Source organism: Phoxinus phoxinus (genome assembly GCF_949152265.1).
Source record: "Phoxinus phoxinus genome assembly, chromosome: 9".
NCBI classification, from domain to species: domain Eukaryota; kingdom Metazoa; phylum Chordata; class Actinopteri; order Cypriniformes; family Leuciscidae; genus Phoxinus; species Phoxinus phoxinus.
Window position 1 is genome coordinate 28,240,983 of NC_136884.1, and position 11,764 is coordinate 28,252,746.

The following is an 11,764-nucleotide window of genomic DNA, read 5'->3' on the forward strand; positions in this document are numbered from 1 at the left end:
TAACTTGGCCTGTTAAATTATATTGAGTAATAGTTTTTACTTACAAATCTGATGTAATTAATATAATTAAGTAAAACCACTTCATATTTTAAATAAATTTTACTTGTTTTATGCAGTGCTGGTTTTATTTTAAATTAAATTAAATGTTACTCTTATAATGTGACAAAATAATACTGTGACAATGTGCAGTTAAGAGTAATTTATTAAGAAATAAGCATCTACAGAAACATATGCTTAAGGTCAGTTTGTATGTTTATTGTTGCTCAAGCTGCTTAAACCTTTACTTTCAACAATACATTAAATGCATATTAAAATGAGCAGTTCTATGCATCGTATAGAACAGGTTTTTCTCAAGGGTACAGTTTTGCAGTCACAAAATGAGTGAGTCAACAAAGTAGATAAATGCCTATGAACAACCACAGTACAAAAACATGTAAATTAACTCAAGTTCATTCTAAATTTCAGTATCAAAACATGACATTAACAAACTGCTGTCACAAATTAAACCTGCTAACCAGCCCCTACCCTTAACAAGGAATCTCATAAAGTACTTACACAATACATTTATAAAGCATTTTAAGCTAATAAAAAAACTGAAATACAAATCCTGCAATTTGTAAATGTAAAAACGTTTGTTTTGTTTGTTTAACGTGTGTTCGGTCTCTCTCTTTGTCCCTCTCAACCGGTTTACAGCAACAAAGGACTGAATGTATTTGGGAAATATCCTGAAATTAAGAAAAGAGAGGGGAAAAAACAAATACTTTTAAATTAAAAGTTAATTAATTTGCATTCACATTATTTATTTCACTTATAGCAAATCATATTAAAAACACCCTGCATGACCTTACTCTCATAGTCATCATTAATGCTAACATGTGACACACAGCATGCAGATATCATGGCTAGGAATTTGAGAGTACTAATATTTAATTTGTTTTGATTTAAATAAGGCAACGAATTATTGACATTTACAACGTGGTCACGATTTAGTAAAAACAGGGACCATTTAATAGATAGTGTGCCCGATTTAGCAAATGAATGAGGGAATTAATTATATTGTGCACCATCCATGAGGGAACTTATGTTTCATATAATAAAACCCAAGCTATAGATAGTGAATTTAAACATGTCTCATTTACCAGCGGCAAACATCAGGAGGACTAGCCGAGGTAAGGCTGTTCCAGGCGGGTTACATGAGCGTTGAGTGCCCGGTGATCGCCTGGATCTCACAAAAACCAAATTTTTTAAATAGGCGCTATCTTTATAAGTAAACCACAGATTTGAGCAATAAACAACTACATTCTCAACTGAACAACTCTTAAAACTACATTTCGTGACACAATAACAGGAGTATTTTAAAATTGAGGCCTTTCTTGCAATCAGACCGCCTAGTACTTGCCCCTCCCAGAAGAAGCGGATTTCGCCTCGGACGCGCGTCAATTTTGCTTCAACTTTGCATCAACGAATGCATTCAAAATTCAAACTAGACGCAAATTTGACGCTCTATTCGCGTTTGGTGTGAACGCAGTATAAACTGAGAAAAAAATATGGCTAACGTCTTTTACAAAGTTAACTCGTCATTAACCCTCTTGGGTCGGCAAACGCGCCAGCCATACAGATTACACACTTAAGAAATATGAAAAAATAATCTGTTAAATGTCTACTTTTTTATGTGTCCACTTACAATCGAAATAAAACATTGTGCTTTTGTAAAAGAAAGAAAATAAACAGGGTGCTTTCTGCCTCTCCGTCTCCGTGAACTTTTTTTCTGGAGCACGTCTTTAAATTTAAAGGGATAGTTCACCCAAAAATTAAAATTCTGTCATCATTTACTCACCCTCAAGTTGTTTCAAACCTGTATGAGTTTCTTTCTTCTGTTGAACACAAAAGATGATATCTTGAAGAATGTTGGTGACCAGACTGTTGGTGGACCCCATTGACTTCCATAGTATCTTTTTTTCCTACTATGGAAGTCAATGGGGTCCATCAACTGTCTGGTCACCGACATTCTTCAAAATATCTTCTTTTGTAGTTTATCAATAGGTAGAGTTCATAGTAGAACTTTATGTAGGCCTACACATTTAGGAACAGATATTGGGTTCTGCCCAAACTCAAGCAACATAAAAGTAACGTAGAAGTAACGAGTAAAGTAAAAAGTTACTTTCCAAAAGGGGGTAACTAAGTAAAGTAACGGATTACTTTTTTAAGAAGTAACGAGCAAACACTACTTTTTAAAAGTAACTTCCCCAACACTGATTAATACTAAAAGGCTAATAATACATTTTATTATTAATATAACTACTGCTGCTAATACATTTTATTTTTAATATTAGCCCACTAAGAATGCATTTACGATGGCATCTCTGACAACAAATCCAGCCTGTTGGAAATCTTGTTGCAGAAGATTTGCTTCATGAGCCTCTTCTGCTTCATGACCCTCTTCTTCGAGATCATCTTCCTCTTCGAAGGCAGAATACATTTTGGACATGTTAAAAAAAAGAACAACGCAGGCGACAATAATTTTGCAAGCCCTTGGTGGCTCAACGCGCAGTTCGCTGTGGAGACAGTGACATCTCCGTTTAAGCTGTCCGATCGTCTTCTCAACTATCGACCTTGTGTGTGTCAACGCATTGTTGTTTCTTTCCTACAGGATCAAACAGTAACCATAATTATCAACAAGTCACAATACATTTTAATACACAAAAAAATCTACAAGTTAGACAACATATATGTTTTTTACTTTAAAATAATTTTCAACTTTAACTTTAAGTTAGTAAAGATTAAATTTTTTGTCAAGTCAGTTTAATGTCATTTAAGTTGAAATGATTTGTACATCTAAGTTGTCTGTAACATTATTAAATACATGCCTGTGCAGCGTTAAGGCGATTCATAAAGGGCGTCATGTGGCATGGTCGGCAGGGGTAACCACTGTCCCTTAGCAGAAGACCACCGTGCATTCCAGCCTCAAAATCTCTCCCGATCTTGCTCTCTGCCAAAATCCTAGAGTCATGTGTACTCCCTGGCCACAATGCAACGACATTTCTTATTCGGCACAGATGGAAACGTCACAGTTTGGCTTAAATGTCGGCAAAGGGCCCCTGCAACCCGGTGAATAACTCTACTGACGGACGACTTATGAACGTGGAAAACATCTCCCACTACAGACTGGAAACTCCCAGTTGCAAAGAACCGAAGTGCTATAAGCAACTGCAACACAGAGGGTAGTGAGTGGTTGCGCTGGGTAACATGGTCAAGGTCGCCTTCCAGTTTGTTAGTGTAACACTTAAAGGAGAACTCCGGTCAATTTTAACATTGAGCTCAATTTTTAGTACATTTGGAGTGCTGTCAATACAGAGAACAACGACAAAAATCGGTGTTGCCTACACTGTGTTATCCTATTTTTAAAATTTGCACCCTATTGACTTGAATGGGGCAAGTTTTAAACCTGCTTTTATCCTCTTAACATCTTTGATGTGTCATACAAGTGCCCAGCCATGTTGAGTGATTCCTTCAGAGTGAACACGAGTGAATCTGACTGCAGTAGATGTGAAAGATATGAATAAAAATGATGTTAATTCAGCCAGCGCAAATACCTGTATTTAGTTCCTGTTTTCGGTGGAAGTCCAAAGTAGTCAATTGTCGAGTTCACGCGCGTGATCATAGTAACTAAACCTATGCGCGTGAACCCGACAATCGACTACTTTGGACTTCGACCGAAAACAGGAACTAAATACAGGTATTTGCGCTGGCTGATATAACATCATTTTTATTCATATCTTTCACATCTACTGCAGTCAGATTCACTCGTGTTCACTCTGAAGGAATCCAGCAACATGACTGGGCACTTGTAATGACACATCAAGGATGATAAGACTAAGAACTGGTTAAGTTTAAAACTTGCCCCATTCAAGTCAATAGGGTGTAAATTTTAAAAAGAGGATAACACAGTGTAGGCAACACCGATTTTTGTCGTTGTTCTCTGTATTGACAGCACTCCAAATTTACTAAAAATTGAGCTCAATGTTAAAATTGACCGGAGTTCTCCTTTAAAGACTGTGGATGCTACGTGGCAACAGAAGATGGATCGTCACAGAGCCTGGGTTGTGAATGAGTACACCGGAGTCATAGATTTTAGTATGAGTGTGTGTATTCAGAAAAATAAAACATAAACAACATGAACAGGGTACCTTCAATGACACATACAAAACACAATTCTACATAATGTTCAGTTCAATGGCAGGTTGATGTACAGTCGACAAATAAGGGGAAAAAAACAGAGGAAAGAGAGAGGAGGGAGGGGGGGGGCAGATGTCAGTTAATTACGGGTTGAGCAATAATAATCCAGGTAGGGAAAAAAAGTTCAGTTGCGGTGGATGTGTGGTTCGCTCATCCTACCACATATAGGTCAGAGTTCTTTTAGCTAGCCATCTCGTTTGGAGTCCTTGAATTGGGACGGACGAGAATTCAAGAGTCCATAAATGAAGAATGGGGATTGGTGGATCCTGAAAAAAAACCTGACCTAAAAAGGCCAAAAATACAAATTAAAAGTTCCATTCGAAAATATAGTAATCTGATAACTAAAGTAACCAACCGTAACAAATACCAAAATAAATCAATATATGCATAACCATACCCGCTTGATGCAAGGCATTCTAATAAATTAATATAATAAATATACAAAAGCACATCTAACTATATTGTGCAATAATAGTATTATACTTATATGGAATAAGAATAATAAAGTAATTATTCGCATGTTTCTATGGTGTTTCACCATAACTTGTGTTACGGCCCGTTTTTGAGGACGGGCCTGACGTGAACTTTCGTTGGTAATAAAAGTTTAGGAAACCAGCGCCAGCCGACAGATCACCAAAGACAACGTTTCAAATTATACCAAAAGTATAATTTATTTATAGTGAAAGGATGATTAATTAAGGAGCAATGGCTTCAGGGTGCCCCAAGGCCAAAATAACAAACAAAATAGACTTACAAATAAACATATATAAATTACCTGATCAAGGAATAAATAAAATTACAAAGAACTTCCCTAACTCCCTAAAAATAAACAAATCGCAAACAATGTCAACATAAATGGCAGGACACCCCTACGCTCCTAAACCATAAGCCAGAAGAAACGAGTTAAATCATTACAAACAAACATAATGAACTGAAGGGTTTTGGGATCTGCCGACGGGAGGAGGAATCCGGAGCTCTTCACGCCATCAGGCCAACGCCAGAATGAGCTCCCAGTCTTCGTTTAGCACAGCCCTTTTATAGCGTCATCAATGGATCCACCAATCAGACTCCTCCAACAGCAGCCAATCCCTGCACACACATACAAAAAAACACAACCTACACAAAACATATACCGAGGATCGTAACACCCCCACACAAAAAGAAACAAATCAATAATAAGTGATTTTTTTATCTTTTTAGACAAAACTAAAAGAACGAGATAAGGCATCTGCTAATACATTGTCCTTGCCCTTTTTATAACGAATCTCAAGATTAAAATCCTGAATAAACAAGGACCAGCGCATAATTCGTTGATTTGCATTGCGCATTCGGGACAAAAACACAAGTGGATTGTGATCAGTAAAGACGAGCACGGGTATAGAACTAGATCCCACGTACACTTCGAAATGTTGTAACGCCAATAATAAAGCAAGTGCTTCTTTTTCAATAGTACTATAGTGTAACTGATATGGCAAGAACTTTTTCGAGAAATAGGCTACGGGATGCTCAACTCCGTGAACATCATCCTGCAAAAGAACTGCTCCAGCTCCAGTAGCACTAGCATCAACATCAAGTTTAAAAGAACGTGAATAATCCGGTGCAGATAACACTGGGGCACTACACAAGAGACTCTTCACAGCTTCAAACGCATGTTGACACGCCTCAGACCATAGGAATTTTTGCGAGGCACGGAGCAGATTAGTTAATGGTAGAGCCACATCTGAGAAATTTCGGCAAAATGCTCTATAGTAGCCTGCCATTCCCAAAAAACGGCGAAGGTCACGCTTGGTTTGAGGCACAGGAAAATCAACAATTGACTGCACTTTCTGGACTACAGGACGTACTTGTCCTTGTCCTACCCGTTTTCCCAAATACACAACAGTTGCCTTGGCAAAGTCACACTTAGCCAAATTCAACGTGAGGGAAGCATTAAGCAATCGCGTGAAAACAGCAAATAAGGTGTTGAGATGTTCTTTCCAGGTAGACGAATACACCACAATATCATCTAAATAAGCTTTGCAATTCTTAACGTCAGCCAATATGGTGTTCATTAAACGCTGGAAAGTCGCCGGTGCGTTTCGAAGTCCGAAAGCCATCACCGTATAATTCAGGAAGTTGTCTGGAGTAACAAAAGCGGATATTTCGGCTGCACGTTCAGTTAAGGGTACTTGCCAATATCCCTTTAAAAGGTCGAGCTTTGTAACAAACTGAGCCGATCCCACATTATCCACACAATCTTCCATTAATGGTAGTGGAAATGAATCAGGTTTTGTGACCGCATTTACCTTGCGGTAATCCGTACAGAATCGATGAGTACCATCAGGCTTCGGAACTAATAGACAGGGCGAACTCCAAGCACTTGTGCTCGGGACAGCGAAATCATTTTCCAGTAAATATTTCACTTCAGACTCGATGATTTTGCGTTTCGCTGGGTTAACTCGATACGCATGTTGCTTAATGGGTGGATGATCGTTCACTTCAATATCATGCTGAATGACATTTGTCTGAGTGGGCACATCCGAAAACAGTCCAGAAAAAGACTGGATCAAATTCACAATGTCAGCTCGCTGATTCACAGTTAAATGGCATAAATGAGAATTAAGATCTGACAAAATTTCAGAATTATTCAATCTGACTTCAGACATTGGCATGCCTCGTAGATTTAACCCATCTTCATCCCCACAGGAAGGTGGTACCACAGAAAGAGAAGCGACTGGAACAGTAGAGCTCTTTAACTCCACTTGTTCACCTCGAGCAACATAACGCTTCAACATGTTGATGTGGCACACGCGGGTTTTTCTCTGTCGATCGTGGGTACAGATAATATAGTCAGTATCACTGAGCTTTCGTTCCACAACGTAAGGTCCCGAAAACTTTGCTTGCAACGAAGAGCCAGGAAGTGGTAACAAAACAAGAACTTTGTCTCCCTTCACAAAGGAACGAACGACTGCTTTTTTATCAAAATTCTCCTTCATCTTTATTTGAGTATTTAACAAAGCTGACTGAGACAGATCTCGAGCTCTATGCAGACGTTCTCGAAACGAGCTCACATAATCTAAGATGTTGCAAGACGGCTTCGTTTCAGACAACCAGTTTTCTTTGAGCAGTTTAAGGGGACCGCGCACTGTATGTCCAAAAACTAACTCTGCGGGACTAAACCCCAAAGATTCCTGTACAGTCTCGCGTACTGAGAACAACAACAGTGGTAATCCTTCGTCCCATTCGGTTTCTGAATCAACGCAATAAGTGCGTAACATGGTCTTCAAAGTTTGGTGGAATCGCTCCAGCGCTCCCTGAGACTCAGGGTGATAAGCGCTGGAAACGATATGTTTAACATGCAATTGAGACAGAATCTGATTAAACAACCGGGACATAAAATTCGTTCCCTGATCCGTCTGAACGATTCTCGGAAGTCCAAAAGTGGAAAAGAACACAGTTAGAGCTTTCACAATTCCTTTAGCTCTCAAAGAACGAAGTGGTATCGCCTCAGGGTAACGAGTTGCTGTACACATTAACGTAAGCAAGTAAGTATGACCTGCTTTTGTTTTAGGTAAAGGCCCGACACAATCTAATATTACTCGCTCAAATGGTTCTCCGATAGCAGGAATCGGCTTGAGAGGTGCTGGGGAGATAACCTGGTTAGGCTTCCCAACCATTTGACAAGCATGGCATGATCTGCAGTATTTTGTAACATCCGACTTAATCATAGGCCAAAAGAAATGACGCAAAATTCGATAAAGCGTTTTAGCCACACCTAAATGGCCAGCCACATTATCATGCGCCACACTTAACACCTGTTCTCGAAAACATTTGGGAACAACTATTTGGTACAATGCGTCCCAACCTGAATTATCCGACACTGAAGGTGTCCATTTCCGCATTAATACTCCATCCTCGAAGTAATATCCAATTGGCTTAACTACAATTTCTTTTGCATCTATAGCAGAATCTCTGCAAAATTCGAGCGACTGATCTTGTTTTTGCTCGGCAGCCAAAAGCGTACGATCTACAGAAAGCAACAGATCAGCGGAACCAACTTCAGCACCGCTGCTAGTGGACAGCGGCTTAGACGCAGACATTTCAGATAGGTCATATTTAGCGGACACATCAGTTTGTAACGTACCAGAATCAGTCACGTTTTCATCAACAAGAAAACTGTCAGAAAGATCAATTACAGTCGGAAATTTTTTTGATTGAGCTCGAGTAATCACGCAGGCAGGAAACACGGACAAATCTACCGCATCTTGCTTACCCCCAACGAATGTTTCATCTAGCGGGTTCTCAATGACTTCAGGGAGAGGGAAAACTTTTCCACCTGCCAGGTCATTTCCAATTATCAGAATTACACCATTTATAGGTAACTGAGAACAAACGGCCACTTTCACAAAACCAGTTATCCACTCAGATCGAATATATATATTATGCAAGGGAACCTTTTCTACTCGCATTACAATTCCCTGCACTAACACATCAGAACCACAATACGTTTGCTCTGAAAATGGCAACGCACTTTCCAAAATAAAAGACTGCGCTGCCCCGGTGTCACGCAACATAGTAGCAGGCACTTGGTCATTTTCCAAATCACTTAAAGAAATCATTCCCTGACCAATAAATGGTTCAAAAATTGCATCAATTTCTGGCTTCGACGGTTTAGTTATAGTTCGTACAAAACCAACTCCTTTATGCTGTCTAGTCCTATTTTTCTTTTTCAAAACAGGACATACAGCAATCAAATGACCCGCCTCGTGACAATAAAAACACTCACGATCATCAGGTTGCACTGATGGTTTCAAGAGTTTAAACGACTTTGAATTTCTTTCAGAACTCACAATATTTGATGTTTCTCGACGAGCAGGTGTCACGAATACGTTTTTATGCGTTAATACAAATTCGTCAGCACACACAGCGGCCTCCGCAAGAGTCAACACTTTTTGCTCATTCAAGTACACCACAATTTTATCAGGCAACGAATTCTTAAACTCTTCAATCAAAACAAGTTCACGAAGCTGTTCAAAATTAGTCGTTTTGCTGGCCTGACACCATTTATCAAAGAGTGCGCTTTTCTCACGCGCATACTCAACGAACGTTTGGTTGGCAGTTTTCACATGTAAACGGAATTTTTGGCGATAAGCCTCGGGGACAAGCTCATATGCTCTCAACACAGCGGTTTTTACCTTTTCGTAATCTAAACTGTCGTTAAGGGACAAAGCGGAACAGACTTCCTGAGCCTTTCCAGTTAAACGACACTGTAACAAAAGAGGCCAGACTTCTATCGGCCAACTCAAAGCAGCGGCAACGCGTTCAAACGCACCAAAATATGAATCAACCTCGGCCTCCCGAAACGGTGGCACGAGGTTGATTTGTCTACTAATGTCAAAATCTGGAGAGGTTGCAGTAGGCATAGATGAATCAGAATTATGTAAACTCCGACTCGTTCGAACAGCAGCAGGTATTGGTCGACTAGCTTGCGTCTCCAATTCACATTGTCTAAAACGCAAAAGTTGGGTAGTATGTTCTTGACGTTTAATTTCCAAATCAAGCTGTTTCAAATGGATAGCGAGTTTTAAATCTTCCGTATCTACCCCACTAAGTGAATGAAGCACCGGCTTAGGCCTACTGCTCGGACCCGCCTGTTCTTCGTCACCTGCGTTTTCCTCCCCAGGACTCTGAACTGCTGTTAACACACCCGTTTGAATCAACGCAGCTTGTATTACGTCCCGCACTTCTTTTTTACGAGCTGATTTTACCACAGAAATTTCATAATACTCAGCAATCTCATACAAATCCGCTTTACGACACAAATTTAGTACTTCCCACGAAGGTCTTTGTCCAAATTCCTCAACATTAAACTCCATTTTCCTATATCCCTTTCCCCGATTCTCAAGAAAAAACTGCCAATAAAACGTCTGCACCAGCAAAAGGAGAAAAAGAGACGTATACATACCCCAAGACGAACTTATCATAACGTGTCCCAATTCGTTAAGATAGGACGAGCCCCCATTTGTTACGGCCCGTTTTTGAGGACGGGCCTGACGTGAACTTTCGTTGGTAATAAAAGTTTAGGAAACCAGCGCCAGCCGACAGATCACCAAAGACAACGTTTCAAATTATACCAAAAGTATAATTTATTTATAGTGAAAGGATGATTAATTAAGGAGCAATGGCTTCAGGGTGCCCCAAGGCCAAAATAACAAACAAAATAGACTTACAAATAAACATATATAAATTACCTGATCAAGGAATAAATAAAATTACAAAGAACTTCCCTAACTCCCTAAAAATAAACAAATCGCAAACAATGTCAACATAAATGGCAGGACACCCCTACGCTCCTAAACCATAAGCCAGAAGAAACGAGTTAAATCATTACAAACAAACATAATGAACTGAAGGGTTTTGGGATCTGCCGACGGGAGGAGGAATCCGGAGCTCTTCACGCCATCAGGCCAACGCCAGAATGAGCTCCCAGTCTTCGTTTAGCACAGCCCTTTTATAGCGTCATCAATGGATCCACCAATCAGACTCCTCCAACAGCAGCCAATCCCTGCACACACATACAAAAAAACACAACCTACACAAAACATATACCGAGGATCGTAACACTTGGATTTCATAAACAACTAATCTAAATATAGTAATTTCCAGAATCAAAACATGTACTCAAAGTTCACATTCAAAATAATAATACAAAATGCACCTTCAAATTCCAAACAAAAGTATTAGTCTCCGAATTACCCAAAACACTAAAGCAGAATTTGACATTCGTGATAGGTATTGCACAATATTCAAAATACGTAGCTACGTTAAAATCAATGGGCTTTAATGACTACCAAAACATGTAGCCATTTCAGCAGCAATCACGAAAGTGACAAAATACACTCAAGACAGAAATAATGCTCTAAATAAGCAAACGTGCGAACAAATTAAATCAATTTTCATAATATAACAGATAAGACGTTTAGAGTTTACCTTTGAGATCAGAATGACTAACGCGGGGTCTCCAGGCGCAGCCCGACGTCTAAACAGAATGGAATCAGACAGGGCTCTTGTTGGGAACCGACAGCAACGAGTATTCAGAGTTTGAATCGCTAAAGTTGGAACGTGTAGATTTGTTTGGGGACGCCGAAAAACCATGCCACAGCCATGCCACAGCCACAGTGGAGACAGAGAGGACGTGAACTCCGTGACGCGTAAACATGTGATGTAAACCGTGACGCTTTTGCGGAAGTTGGGAGTTCGGGGAAGCCGCAGGAATAAAATAAAATATAAGTGGGCCCGCCAAAATAAAATATTTAACTAAATGCGGGTTATATAAGCAATTTCATAAATTCCACGGCGATCAAATCGATATTCTCGAAGCAGTTTTCGAAGCAGCCATGTTTTCTCATTTGTGTTCATAAACTCTTTTAAGGTAAAGTTTTCCTAACCTTAAACTGTACTTAAGTAACACTTAAGGGTTATTTTCTACAACACCCTTAAGTTTAAGGGAAATCTAAGGGCGATCTTAAGGGGAAATTCCACTTAACCC